Source organism: Cryptomeria japonica, chromosome 4 (genome assembly GCF_030272615.1).
Source record: "Cryptomeria japonica chromosome 4, Sugi_1.0, whole genome shotgun sequence".
Lineage (NCBI taxonomy): Eukaryota > Viridiplantae > Streptophyta > Pinopsida > Cupressales > Cupressaceae > Cryptomeria > Cryptomeria japonica.
In genome coordinates, this window is record NC_081408.1 from 572,291,619 (window position 1) to 572,306,944 (window position 15,326).

The window sequence follows — 15,326 nt, forward strand, 5'->3', positions numbered from 1 at the left end:
AAATGTTTGGTGTGCACTCTCTAACACATCCAAGGCATTGTAGCCTTGGAGGTTGTGCAACGGTTATTCCCTTTGGTGTGATGGATATTGGTCACCATGTGATATAGATTTGGATGAGTTGACTATATAGCCTTGAGTTATTTTGTGATTTGTATGAAGTATCTTTGGAGTTAATTTGATTTTTGGATTTCTACATTCTTCTTTCATCTATTTTGTTCTTTATCATGGCACTTGTCACACTTTATTTCTTCATTCATTTCACCGATATTTTTTTGTGATTTAACATTGAATTTGATGATCTTTCTTTTTGGACTTTCTCTTTTGTTGTTGTAATCTCTCGTGGTTGTTTTGAATGATGAGTATTGTGGGCCCATGTTTTGTGTGTAGTGTGGTCTTTATCATGTTTTCTTCGAACCTCTGATAGTGTGTGCAAGGGAGGACACCATGGATAAGTGCACTATACTTAGCAAACAATTAGAAGATGCTGGTATTAGTTGAGTAAATGAAATATGTTAATAGGATTAAATGTACTAGTAAGTTTCTAGATTTTATGAAATGTTAGATAGAAGTGCATTTGGATTTGAGAAAATTGTGATATATGAAATAGTTAAAAGAAAATGAACTGCTTATTCTCTATGTTCAATGAGTAATTATGTATATATCATATGTAATTAATGGATAAGGATGTCTTTGAATAATTTGATTGGATTTTGGATGTATGATGCAGGAACATCCCCAGTTCTTGATAATCTTGCATCAACCAAAAATATTTCTTTCCAGTTTGTTTTTTGTTTTGCAGCTTCAAAATTTCTTTCTATATTTCCTTGCATTGGCTCACTGGATCTTATGGAGCTGGATTTTGCTTGAGGACATGATCATCTTCTTTATTCCTATACCATAGAGCATTTGGATCATTTTTTGGCAAGTTATCGATTTCAGTTTTCGAGACAATTTTCTGGCTTAGGACACCAATATCGCCTAGACCTTTTTCTATTGGTGAATCTTGCGGATCCTTTTTGTATCTTGCAGAGCCCCATTTCATTGATTCCAATGTTCCTTGGCATGTGGCCAACCTTCCCATTTATCCACACTTCATCCTTTGGATTTTCTAGAGGAATCTCTTTGGTTGAGGTCGACTTGGTGGTTTTACATTTTTGATCTTGTTCTTTGGTATTTGATTCTTTTTGGGCCAACCAGATCCCTGTAGGCCATATAAATCAATGTAATTAAGCATCATAAATTAGTGGGGGAGAAAATAGAAGACATATCTTAAGATTTAGAGGTCCGAAGTTGACCAATTCTATAACTAAGCATGTATGTAGCAAGCCAGTGAGCCGAATCTTGTAATCCAGATGTTACTGGTTATTTGTAATTAGTTTTCGTGATCTAATTCACTCAATTATGTATTGCATCCATCATATCCTCTTATTTCCATTGTGTTTACTCTTGCTGCTCGGTTTGGATTGATCTCTTTGAGGTCCCTCCTAATCGGTGACTGCACCAATGCATCCAATGTTTGTATCAAGTAGTGAGATTTATTCTTTCTTCTTAGCTTAAGTTGGTGTTGTGCTTCATGTTTGGTACCTTGATGTGGAAACTGGGATATTTGAATGTTGTAAATCTTGTTTCCCCTTGAGTTCATAGGATATAGATCTCTTTGAAAATCGTGGGATATTTGATTTTATTTGGTCTTGAAGGAAGCTTATTGTAATAAATTTTCTCTCATAAAGATGTATGTCAAGGACTCTTTAATAGAATAATGTTGTACCCATGTGTAAATGTTGTGTAAAATATATATATGTCTTCTTAAATTGTGTGTAATTATATGTTAAAGGAGAATTACCATGCTTGAATGGCATGAGTTATTGTGATTTTTGCTTATAGATGCTAACTCAGTGACATAAATTTTAGTTTTTCCTTGCAAAATGAGGATTAATGAAGTTCTCTTGAAGATATTTTAATGAATTAGCATGCTCATTGTAACTAGTAAGAGTTTTGCGACTCATTTTATCTCTTGTATAATGCATTCATATTGAATAATTGAAGCATAGGAAAGAAAATTTTGTTGTTATTATCTTACTTGAGCTAGGAAATGTTTGAACTAATACGTTTTATTGATTGATGAATCCTTAAATGAGAAAGATTAGATAAATTTGATAAACTAATAAGGCACCCAGAGGGGGGGGCTGAATCAGTGCAAGCAAAAATAACAACACAAATCTGATCACCACTTTTATCAATTTGAAACTTAACAAGCATGCAAGGAAAATAACCACATAAGCTAACACCCAATAAAGCATGCAACTCATAACAATGTTTTTTACGTAGAAACCCAAATCGGAAAAATGCTACTGGGAAATGGTACTCACAAGATCAACTATCTACAGAATAGGGATCTGACTAGTCAAGGTCTTACAATTGCTCTGTTAGGAGAACACCTGGTGAAGAGTGTCTTAGCCCGGTTAAGAGATATTACAATAAGTTCTGTTAGGACCAACCCTATTAGGAGCTACCCAGCTATGGGATTTAAACAACACAAGTTAATGTGTGACCCTATTAGAGGATTTAAACCTTCGGACCTGTGAGGATCCAACTGCACCCTATTAGGAGTGACCTTGTTAGAGGATTTTATCTTGGTGCAATTACTAGGGAACAACACGTGACTGATCTATTGTTAGCACCTTTGTGCCTTATTAGATCCACTTCAAATCATCTTCTAACACAGACTAAACATCAATACAAAGATTCACCTTTCACCGCACAATCAAATTCACACTATAGATCTCATATCTAATACATCATCACACAATATACTCTTTTTTATAAACAGTTCTACTAAGTCGGCTAAGAACCCTTGGAATAATTTCCTAGGTACATTGAACCTAGACAATCTTGCACATTATGCTTTCCTCATGTCGGACACAAACAACTTAACTCAACAATAAAACATTAAGTCTATCGGTTTACCGATCTAGGTGACTCTGCTCTATCGGTTTTGTGTTCTTCATGACTAACTGCTCAGAACATCATAACTCACTTATTCAGTTGAATTTGTCAATGCGCTTCTAGTCATAGACTCTTGCCAATGTCATGAACATGTGTATCAAACTGCAACACTTAAATCTTCACCGATCTTTTGTACTGGTCGCTTGAACATAGCTCTATCACTATTTACCAATTCAGTGTTTAATTGCTTCCTCTACCGGTTAGGCTTTACCAGTTGGACTAAATGAATTAGAAGACTAACAAAACATGGTTTCCATCAATGATAACACAATACAAGTCATCAATCAATCTCTTATAACAAAATCATCATCATCAAACCAACAATCTCCCCCTTTGGCATTGATGGCAACACTTAGGAATTTTTTTTTCTAAGTGTCACTTTACAAAACTTATGACTCATGACTTAAATACATACAAAACTCCCCCTTACAAATTACATGTTTTTACAAAATTTAAACTGACCAATACTACTCCCCCTTTGATAGCAATGACAAAAGTAAGCAAATACATGTGAAACAAAATGAATACAATAGACCAAAATTTGTATTACTGATACAAAGTGTATAAGAGTCAACATGTTACATATTACATTTTTGAAAAAATGTCATAAAAAATAATCTTCAAAGCCTACAAGTCATTATCCCATGTTACCAAAAGAGTGGATGCGATCTCAATGCATGTTTGGATCTGGTGTACAAGTTCCTCCATGGCATATAGAGTGCTCATCTTCGGTGTCATCAAGATTACATCTGTTTCCTTGTAGCCTCTCTACAAAATTTGTAACTTGGGAACTATATGTGTCTGTAACTCCTCTAGAGTTGCAGTCCTTTTAACCTTTTCTGCCTCATATGACTTCAACTTATGTTGTACACTTACAATAGAACGACCAAAAATTGTAGATGAATCATTTAGAGGATCATTTGCTCCATATTATCACTAAGATCTACCCTATCTCTGTCAATTTCCTTGATAAAAATTGCAATCCTTCTCTTCTCATATTCCTTCTTAGCATTCTTGATTGCATCTTCTTCTAGGCTCTTCATCTGCTCACTTGCTGATGTAACCAAATGTTCCAGTTTGTCAATAGGTGTAGGAAGACTGTGAATATCAGTCTCTAATAATATATTGGAAAGTATACCTATTGCACTTTGAATAGGCTGAGCTTCTTTTCTCTGAGCCTTCATAATATTCTTTTGTGCCCTAGATTGCACGGCAAATGCAATCTCCATCAGATCAGTAGGATTCAACATATCCATGTTTATTGGTCCTTGTATGCTCACAGTGTCATCTTCATCATCTTTGATGTAAGTGACCAGGAGGTCACTTTCTATTCTTGCTCTTCCTTCTATTTTTCTTCCTCCTTCCATTTCTCTGCATCCTTCTCATGCTCCTCTTCTTTCTCTTCAACTTTCTTCTCTTCCTTCTCCTTGTCCTTCACCAGTGGTGCAATGTGTCATGCCCAAACTTTTGGGCAAAAATGGAACAACAATTTTTTTTTTTAAACATCCTAATAAAACTAAATGTGCTAAAATAAAGATGCAATAATTAAGTCTTGTCTTAACTATGATTTAACTTTGGAATTAAAAGAGTTGTTTACTAAAGTTAATCTAATTAACTTAATCATGCATGTGAAAATAATTAAATGCAGAAAATAACTCCAAAAGTATCAATACTATTCCATTAATTAATAACTTAATTTAAACAAATGGTCTTTAACTAAATTGACAAGAGATACTAATAATCACAAATAACATGAAATGCTCTAGGAATAATTAATTCAATGCTAACACTTAGATTATTAATTTTAATAATCAATAGAGCAAGTATAAAATGCGACTAAATTCGACTATAGGGTTAACTAACTCCATAATAAAAATTGCCCTAAATAATATACTTCCCAAAATACTAAATTTTTAAATTGCCTAAGGTAAATCTCCTATAGGCTAAAAGATTACAATAGTCTTTTAGTTGTTCTTATTAAAATCCCAAAAAGAATTTAAATCAAAACCTTTATATATATATATATATATATAATTATAAGGGACAAATAAACTAAATAAACTTCTAAAATTGAAAGCAATAAGCTCATTAATAAAATTCCCATTAACACTAAAAATGAATGGGGTTACCCTATTCAAATTTTGAATAGGGTTTCCCCCCCTTTTTTTATAACTACTAAAACATATAAAAAATTAAACTAACCAAATTTAAATTTCTATAAAACTAAAACCCATTCCTCTTTTTTCTAACTAACTCTTTGTATCCCTAACTCGAAATTCAGGTTAGGGTTTCGTGTTATGCAGGTTTGATGATCTAGCTCATGGTGGAGGGCCAGATCTTACCACAGAGGGCCACAGATTTATTTTTTACATGCCATGGGGGTTTGGGATAATGCAGGCAGTGGCGGGGGGGGCTGCGCCACGACCGCCCTTGCGGGTCGCGGCCTATAGCGACGCCTCGTCACCTTTGTGGGTCATGGCTCACAGAAGGCTTGCGCCGCCTGGGGAGCCCGTGGGAGCCTCGGCTCCGAGGTAACCCTCGGGGAGGGGTTTGCGTTAATCTTTTTTTTTTTTTTTTTTTTTAAACTTTTTTTTTTAAATTACAAGTTATATATATATAGATAAAATACATTTTGAATATGCAGCAATAAATAATATGACAGTAAAAAATAAAAGCATGTTAAATACTTAAATAGTTCATTTTTTTCAATAGATTTAAAGTATACATAAATCTATTAAGCATATACTTGATTATTAAATTTCAAGGCAATATAAACTAACTAGATTTCCTTTCCAATAGTTTTAAAGTATAAATCATGTAAATATGTATACATATATTTGTTCTATTAAAACAAGGAATTTTAATCTATCTATTTTAAAAACCTTATAGTGAACTTTAGAGATAGAGTAGTTAATCTAGATTTATTTCTGCTTTATTAAAAAGGAAAAATAATAGAAATAAATAAATTACCCAGCAACTATAATGCCCAAAAATCATTTAAAACATTACCATCATGTTAAATGCATTATTATTAATCACACTAAAACCAATTTACAATATTTTGTATTTTGAAATAAATAAATGGAAATAAATGTTTATTTTTCTCTTACTAACATTCATGCTTTATTCTTTCATTTATTTCCATTCATTCTACACTATGCTTAAAAAGATAGAAATGGCTTTTATTTTCAAGACATAAATACAAATAAATATTGACTCAAGAACTATAAAAACTTACTCCATATTTATTTTCATTTCTTTCTTGCAAGAACAAATTTAATAAAAGTGCAATTCATTTTGGGTGAATTCACAAAGCTGGTTCCCACTTTTGCCAATGAAGGAATTTGGCAAAAGTGGGAATTTCGGATTTTCCCATGTTCGAGCGAAATAGGAATGTTCGCTCGAACTACCCCTGGCAGTCCGAGTGAACCAACCTTCTGACTTGGGTTCGCTCGAACATTGCGCAACTTTTGGGTTCGAGCGAACCCCCCATTCACTCGAACCCTTTTCAGTTAGGGTTTTTTTTTTAAATTTATAAATATCAAAAATGACAGTTAAAAGGTCATTATCAAATTTGACTTTTTCTGTCTGGTGGGGGTTGGATCGAACCAGTCGTCAGCATCACGTCACCAAACTTTGTCTGCAACAGTTAGCATCTTTCCTATTTCAGTTTTCGACCTTTGTTATATCAGGTGCACAAAATAACCCTTTGTTTGGTTTAATAATGTTTTTTTTAATTAAATTTGTAAATAATTTGTTTGTTAATTTATTTTTTTAATTAAATAATTGTATATAGTTATTGTTTTTCAACATTTTAGAAAAATGTTTGATAATTTATTGTTTTTCATTATTTTAGAAAAATGTTTGATAATTTAATGTTTTGATTGAAATGTGTCAATTTGTTTTTAAAATTACATAATTGTATAGATGTATATTTTTTTCGACATTTTAAAAAATTGTTATGAAAAACATAGAAAACTAACCTGTAGTAAATTAGAACTTAGAAAAACATTAGCAAAAAAAGAAAAACGTTAGAAAAATTAATTTAAATAAACATTAGAAAATTTAGATAACAAATTTAAACAAATTAAATTTCCTCTACAATGTGACCCATTTTCACATCCTATTACACGCACAACATGACCCCTTAAGACCACATATGACACTATACGTTCCCTTAGGAGGTCATAGAAGATCACATATAACATAGTAGTGTACATGTATGACATTCCCTTTAGGATCACATCTAGTGTCCTAAGGGGTCATACGTGGTTCTAAGGGGTCACACATGTGTTATAACACATGCATGACCCCTTAGAACCGCATATGACCTCTTATAAAATTGTAGTGTGAACGACATACCCCTTAGTCTATCAAATAGTGTCTTAACACATGTGTGACCCATTACAACCACATATGACCCTTTATAAAATCCTAGTATGAACGACATACCCCTTAGTCCATCACATAGCATCTTAAGGGGTTGTATGTGGTCCTAAGGGGTCATGCATGCATTAACACATGCGTGACCCCTTAGTAGGTCACATAGGACCCCTTACAACATCCTACTATACATATGACATTCCCCTTAGGATCACATAGTGTCATAAGGGGTCATATGTGGTCCTGAGGGGTCATGCATGTGTTATAACACATGCATGAACCCTTAGAACCGCATATGACACCTTATAAAATCCTAGTGTGAACGACATACCCCTTAATTCATCACATAGTGTCTTAAGGGGTTGTATGTTGTCCTAAGGGGTCACGCGTGCATTAACACATGCGTGACCCCTTAGTAGGTCACATATGACCCCTTATAACATCCTATTGTACATTTGACATTCCCCTTAGGATCATATAGTGTCCTAAGGGGTCATATGTGGTTAGAACCACATATGACCCCTTATAAAATCCTAGTGTGAATGACATACCCCTTAGTTCATCACATAGTGTCTTAAGGGGTCGTATGTGGTCCTAAGGGGTCACGCATGCATTGACACATGTGTGACCCCTTAGTAGGTCACATATGACCCCTTATAACATCCTACTGTACATATGACATTTCCTTTGTGTCCTAAGGGGTTGAATATGTGGTCCTAAGGGCTCACGCATGCATTAACACATGCATGACCCCTTAGTAGGTCACATATGACCCCTTATAACATCCTACTATACATATGACATTCCCCTTAGGATCACATAGTGTCATAAGGGGTCATATGTGGTCCTAAGGGGTCATGCATGTGTTATAACATATGCATGACCCCTTAGAACCGTATATGACCCCTTATAAAATCCTACTGTGAATGACATACCCCTTAGTCCATCACATAGTGTCTTAAGGGGTCGTATGTGGTCCTAAGGGGTCACACATGCATTAACACATGTGTGACCCCTTAGTAGGTCACATATGACCCCTTATAACATCCTGTTGTACATATGACATTCCCCTTAGGATCATATAGTGTCCTAAGGGGTCATATGTGGTTAGAACCACATATGACCCCTTATAAAATCCTAGTGTGAATGACATACCCCTTAGTTCATCACATAGTGTCTTAAGGGGTCGTATGTGGTCCTAAGGGGTCACGCATGCATTGACACATGTGTGACCCCTTAGAAGGTCACATATGACCCCTTATAACATCCTACTGTACATATGACATTTCCTATGTGTCCTAAGGGGTTGAATATGTGGTCCTAAGGGCTCATGCATGCATTAACACATGCATGACCCCTTAGTAGGTCACATATGACCCCTTATAACATCCTACTGTACATATGACATTCCCCTTAGGATCACATAGTGTCGTAAGGGGTCATATGTGGTCCTAAGGGGTCATGCATGTGTTATAACATATGCATGACCCCTTAGAACCGCATATGACCCCTTATAGAATCCTACCTGTGAACGACATACCCCTTAGTCCATCACATAGTGTCTTAAGGGGTCGTATGTGGTCCTAAGGGGTCACGCATGCATTAACACATGCATGACCCCTTAGTAGGTCACATATGACCCCTTATAACATCCTGTTGTACATATGACATTCCCCTTAGGATCATATAGTGTCCTAAGGGGTCATGTGTGGTTAGAACCACATATGACCCCTTATAAAATCCTAGTGTGAACGACATACCCCTTAGTCCATCACATAGTGTCTTAAGGGGTCGTATGTTGTCCTTAGGATCATATAGTGTCCTAACATATGATGTGTTAGATCTCTCTATTCTTGAATTTTTTATGTATGTCAAAGATTTAAATATATACACATGTTAGATCTCTCTATCTCTTTGAAATATATGTTATCTCTAGATCTGAAATATATGTTCTCTCTCTCTCTCACTGAAATATTTGAAATTTTTACATGTATTTTTTGAAAATGAAAATGATCTCTCTCTCTCTCTCTGCTTACGTATTTATTTAAACTTTATGACATGTACCTAGATAGATAGCATCCCAGGATATACTTTCGTAGGCTCCTGATTAGGATCCACCTGTGCAGGCTCCTGATTAGGATCCACCTGCGCAAGCTCCACATCAGGATCCACCTGCGTAGGCTCCACATCAGGAGCCACCACAGCAGGATCCTCCATAGCAGGATCCCCCCTTACCCGACATTGCTACTATTTTTCATTACAGTGATCGAGAGTTGCATAGGTTGAGGGCCATACTAGATGACCCTCGTACTGATGGCGTGTACAAGAGTACGTGCACATCCATTTTTGACAGTTTGCGGACATTGAGGGACCGCTTAGCATCTCATACCTCATTCTCACTTGAGGTTATAGAGGATATATATAGACAGTTGAGGAGTGAGGTGAGGAGTCCTTATTCTTTTGCTGATGTGGTGGGGGTGGTCTCGAAGGAGACCATCAAGGAGAGATGCTTCCCACAATATCAGGAGAAGAGTAAGGTGAGGGGATATCAGGTTACCAAATGTATTGACCCACAGGTTGCATCACTGATTTACCCATGATTCTTAGCAGCCCATGGTCGTTATCCTAATAACGACCAGATTCCATTATACTTTGCACAGCAGGTATTTGCTGAGGTTCATTGTCAGATGAAACCAAACTACCTTGATATTCCGGGATATTATGGACAGGGGAGGGGCAGGATTGCTGATAGAGATGCATATCGTAGGCATGATAGAGCTCCACCTAGACACAGGGACCTTGTTGGCCAGAGATTTCCTGCAGTAGTCCCAGCCATGGCACCCATAGCGGATCACGTTGTGATTGCTTCTCAGAGAGAAGCAATTGATAGGATTGGATAGATTGCATCAGCAGCAACCACCATATCTTCTGACAGGGTGGGCAGAGATATGATGAGTCGACCACATTCGCGATCATCCATAGATCATGCATCTTCTAGTCATGGGGGTGCTTCAGATTCAGATGATCAATATATTTCTGCAGGCATCCCCTCCCCAGATGAGGTAGCAGCTATAGTCGGAGGTAGTAGACATGTACAGATGTCGCAGTATTTAGCCGAGGACCTACTACATGCTTATAGTTTTATTTCATCTCAACTTGGGATACCATTGGGTGATGTTAGAGAGGAGATTCTCAGAGATGGTCAGGCTACAGTGGCATCGACGCATACCCCGAGGCAGTCACAGCATTCTCATCACTCTACGCATGCTCCAGGCACTGACCCACCTATAGATCACTCTGTTGCTATAGAGGAGGAGCTATGAGCTGATCAGCTCCATATCACAGATGAGGGCCGGTTGGATTCATTTGAGGAGGAGATACGAGCTGATCAGGTACATATCACAGATGATGGTTTGGACTCATTTGAGGATCAGTTGAGAGATTTGAGCCATACTGGATTTATGGACATGTTACTATAGTCAGACACTTCATCCACGATGCCCACTCATCTAGTTAGCCCCTTGCACTCCTCAGTGATACGTACAGCTAGAGAGAGATATGCAGGCACGAGTGATGTTGTTGATATGATCATGGGACAGGATCAGACTATACAGCCTACTCCAGGTGATACACAGGTATGTACATGTACATGTGCGTTTAAAATTTTAGAAGATATGTATACATACATTGCAAATTTATACCTGATAAATCTATAGATATATATATCTCATGTTTAATAAATAATCTGGAGTTCTAAGTTTTAATTTGTAGATCATTTAAATTGATTGTGGACTAATCCTTAAATTGACAGTTAGCTCATGTCACTCCTTCCTTGAGCTCTGAGCATGTGCGTAGGAGAGATTCTTTAGATGTTGTTAGTGTACAGGTTAGTTATGGTTTTTGGTATATATATTTGATGTACATGTGCACGTCTAGAGAGATAGATATATTATATTTAATATTTAAATAAATTCTACTTTTGCAGGACTCCCCCTCAGATGGTCGCTCAGTTCGTAGCCAACATGATCCCTGTTGATTTGCTCCAGACTTTATAGCTCATTTACATTTATCTTTTTATATACTTTCATATTATATATATTCATGCACGTACATGGAGTTTAGACTCTAGATTATACTTTATACCTGGTTTGTGTTTGACTCTAGATTATACTTTATACTTTATACATGGAGTTTAGACTCTGGATTATACTTTATACCTGGTTTGTGTTTGACACTAGATTATACTTTATACTTTATACATGGAGTTTAGACTTTAGATTATACTTTATAAGTTTTATACATGTTTGATTATATTAGATTTATACATGTTTGATTATATTCTAGATTTATGTACATGATGTTTGATTAAATTAGATTTAAATACATGTTTGATTAGATTGTATATTTCATGCATGTACAACGACTTGTTTAGACTCTAGATTATACTTTATACCTGGTTTGTGTTTGATCAGATTATACATGTTTGATTATATTAGATTATATTAGATTATACATGAAATGAACAAACAAAACTTAATAGGTCATGTATTGAATAGTTCACATCCAATACATTGTAGCTATGTGAGCTTCTAGGTATGTATATTGTAGTTAAATAGTTCACAGATCATGTACATGTCCTAATTCCATATTAAATATCAATTTTACAAATGTTCAAGTTACTTGAGATCTAGAATTTATCTTGATTGTATTAATTAGATTTATACATGTTTGATTATCTATTAGATTTAATTTATACATGAAATGATTTTCAAATGTAAAAGAGTATGTATGATTATACATGTTTCAAGATTTTCAAACAAAAGAGTATGTATGAAATGAACAAACTAAACTTAATAGGTCATGTATTGAATAGTTCACATCCAGTACATGTATATTACATCTAGGTATGTATATTGTAGGTATGTGAGCTTCTAGGTATGCATATTGTAGTTAAATAGTTCACAACATGTGCATGTGCTAATTCCATATTAAATATGCATTTTTTAATTAAATACAAATACAATTACATACAATTAAACATGTGTACATTTAAATACATCCTAATTTGATATAATGTATAAATAAACTTAAAAAATATTTATCCTTTAGTTTCAAATGTTCAAGTTACTTGAGATCTAGAGTTTATCTTGATTGTATTAATTAGATTTATACATGTTTGATTATCTATTAGATTTAATTTATACATGAAATGATTTTCAAATGTAAAAGAGTATGTATGATTATACATGTTTCAAGATTTTCAAACAAAAGAGTATGTATGAAATGAACAAACTAAACTTAATAGGTCATGTAATGAATAGTTCACATCCAGTACATGTATATTACACCTAGGTATGTATATTGTAGTTAAATAGTTCACAACATGTGCATGTCCTAATTCCATATTAAATATCAATTTTACAAATGTACATATTACATTCTAATTTAAATAATATGCATTTTTTAATTAAATACAAATACAATTACATACAATTAAACATGCACATTTAAATACATCCTAATTTGATATAATGTATAAATAAACTTAAAAAATATTTATCCTTTAGTTTCAAAACAAGTTACTTGAGATCTAGAATTTATCTTGAACTTACATTAAAATTCAATTCATGTGGATTACTAAATGTATATATAGTTCATACCACATCAAGTGGTTCACAACGCTCTTCAATAACACTTAATATTTTGTCATGATCTTCACTATCTGAAATGTTTTTGCATGTACGTGAAGTTGAATATAAATAGTTCACCTAAATTATTCAACATGTTTAATAGGTTATAAAGTTATGTCACATTTAAGACCTATAATCAATGTAATAGTCCTAATAGGCCTTATTATTAAAATCAATATGACCACATTTGAAAAAACATTTCACAATTAATATACTTAACTACCCTTAAGACAGATATATATTATGTGATATTAAAGGACCTATCACATGAAATTACTTGTACATGTAGATTAAATATTCAATATATATAATTTAGAACCTAGAAATTATGACATAATACCTGTCTTATGAATTTTATGACTTAATAGGTCTTATCTATTATAAATGAACTTAATTAAATAGGAGAAAAATACAATTACACAACAAGCAAGTTGATGGAATTTGAAATTTGCAAATACACATGTATTATCTCAAATTAATTATGCTTTCCAATTAAAACAAAATTATTTTTAATCCTATTAAAAATATTAGATAAAAAATATTGAATTCTAATTAATTGATACGTAATACATATTAAATTAAAAATACATACTTGCATCATGATATCTTTGTCTTCTTTGTTCTCGATATCTTTCTTCCGTTTCGAGAGAATAATTCCTTGAAGTCTTATTTTGCCTTCTCTTCTTGTTTCCCATGCTTTTACAAAAAACCTTCAAATTATTGCCTTCAAAATAATTTTCAAATGTCTTCTTTCATCCAAAAATGCGAATTATTTTAATCATTTGGGTGATAAAAACAAAAAAAAATTATGGATATTTATACGATTCCACAAATGAAAAAAAAAACAAAAAATGCGTCGGCCAGAGTTCGAACGAAAGCCGACAATTAAAAATTGTTGGGTTCGCTCGAACATGGCAGTTACAAAAATGTGCGTGCCAAAATCAAGCTCATTGGTTCGAGCGAATGGGGGTTCACTCGAACCATTTTGGGTTCGAGCGAACCCAATTCGCTCGAACTTGTGTTCGTTCGAAACCGCAAACTAGGGGTTTCTCCCAAAAAATTTCAGAGTTATGAAGAATTAATGACTTCGGAGCTTTGGATCAATACACGAATGAAATAATCTTGATAACCCAAAAATATTAGATAGTAGTACTCGAAGCAAGCTTTCTAACGAGTATAATTTTGTTATATTTTGAATTTATTATGTTCTTGTTTTTTTAATTTTATGGAAAATTGGTTTTTCATCGAATATGAACTTCTCTATTCAACGCCTTGGGAAAAATAAGAAACTAATTCAAAAAAATTCTGAAAAATATCTAAGCCCCTGGTATTGATGTCTTCTTTCTAACAAAAAAAATAAAATTGAATTTCGATTTATATAGAACAAGTTATGTGTTCAAACGTAAACCTATGTTTGAATTATGACTAGTCGGACTTCAAAACTTTATAAAATGAAAAATATTGAACATATCACTATAAAACCAAATGCAAGCCCTGGATATTGATGTTACAAACCAAAATTCAAAAGAATTGAGTTTTTATCATTTATAGAAAAAAAGTTATGCGTTTCAGGAGGCACTTCACTCTTAAAAAATGTAGTTTGTTGTAAAAAACTACTTTTCGAGGGAGATGGAAATTTTTTTTTAAAATCCTTCAAAAAAATTTGAAAAAAAAGTATATAGAATCTACAAACAAAATGCTAGAAATCACTAATTTACATCATCTTCAAATTTTTAATAGTTTAAAAGTTATAGTTCTCAAAAGTTGAAGATTATTTTAAAAATGTACATCTCAGTGTCAAAAGTGGCATAAAAGTGGGAACCATTATTGTGAGTTCACCCTTTTATGATAAAACATGGTATAAAGAATACTTTTATTTCCAACATAGTAACTTTTACAAAAGGGTGAATACCCAACTTAGCCTCCCATTTATACTAAATGAGGGCATCCAAAAGTAAATACATTTCTCTTTTGCAACTAAAACAATAATAAAAGTATCACTCCTAGTTTTTCTTTCTTTCCTTTTTCCAAGAAAACCTGCAATACAAAGCTTTAAGGTTGTGACCATGGAGGCTCACCTCCCAACCTAGGCTTACTAGAAGCTACCCCCGAGCTTGGAGAACCAAGACCTAAATGGGTTACACACAAGCAATACACAAATAAGCATGACAAAAATCACAACAAACACATTCCCATCCCAAGGCTTAAAATCAGCACATATGTGATTTTTACATGGGTGAAGGTGGA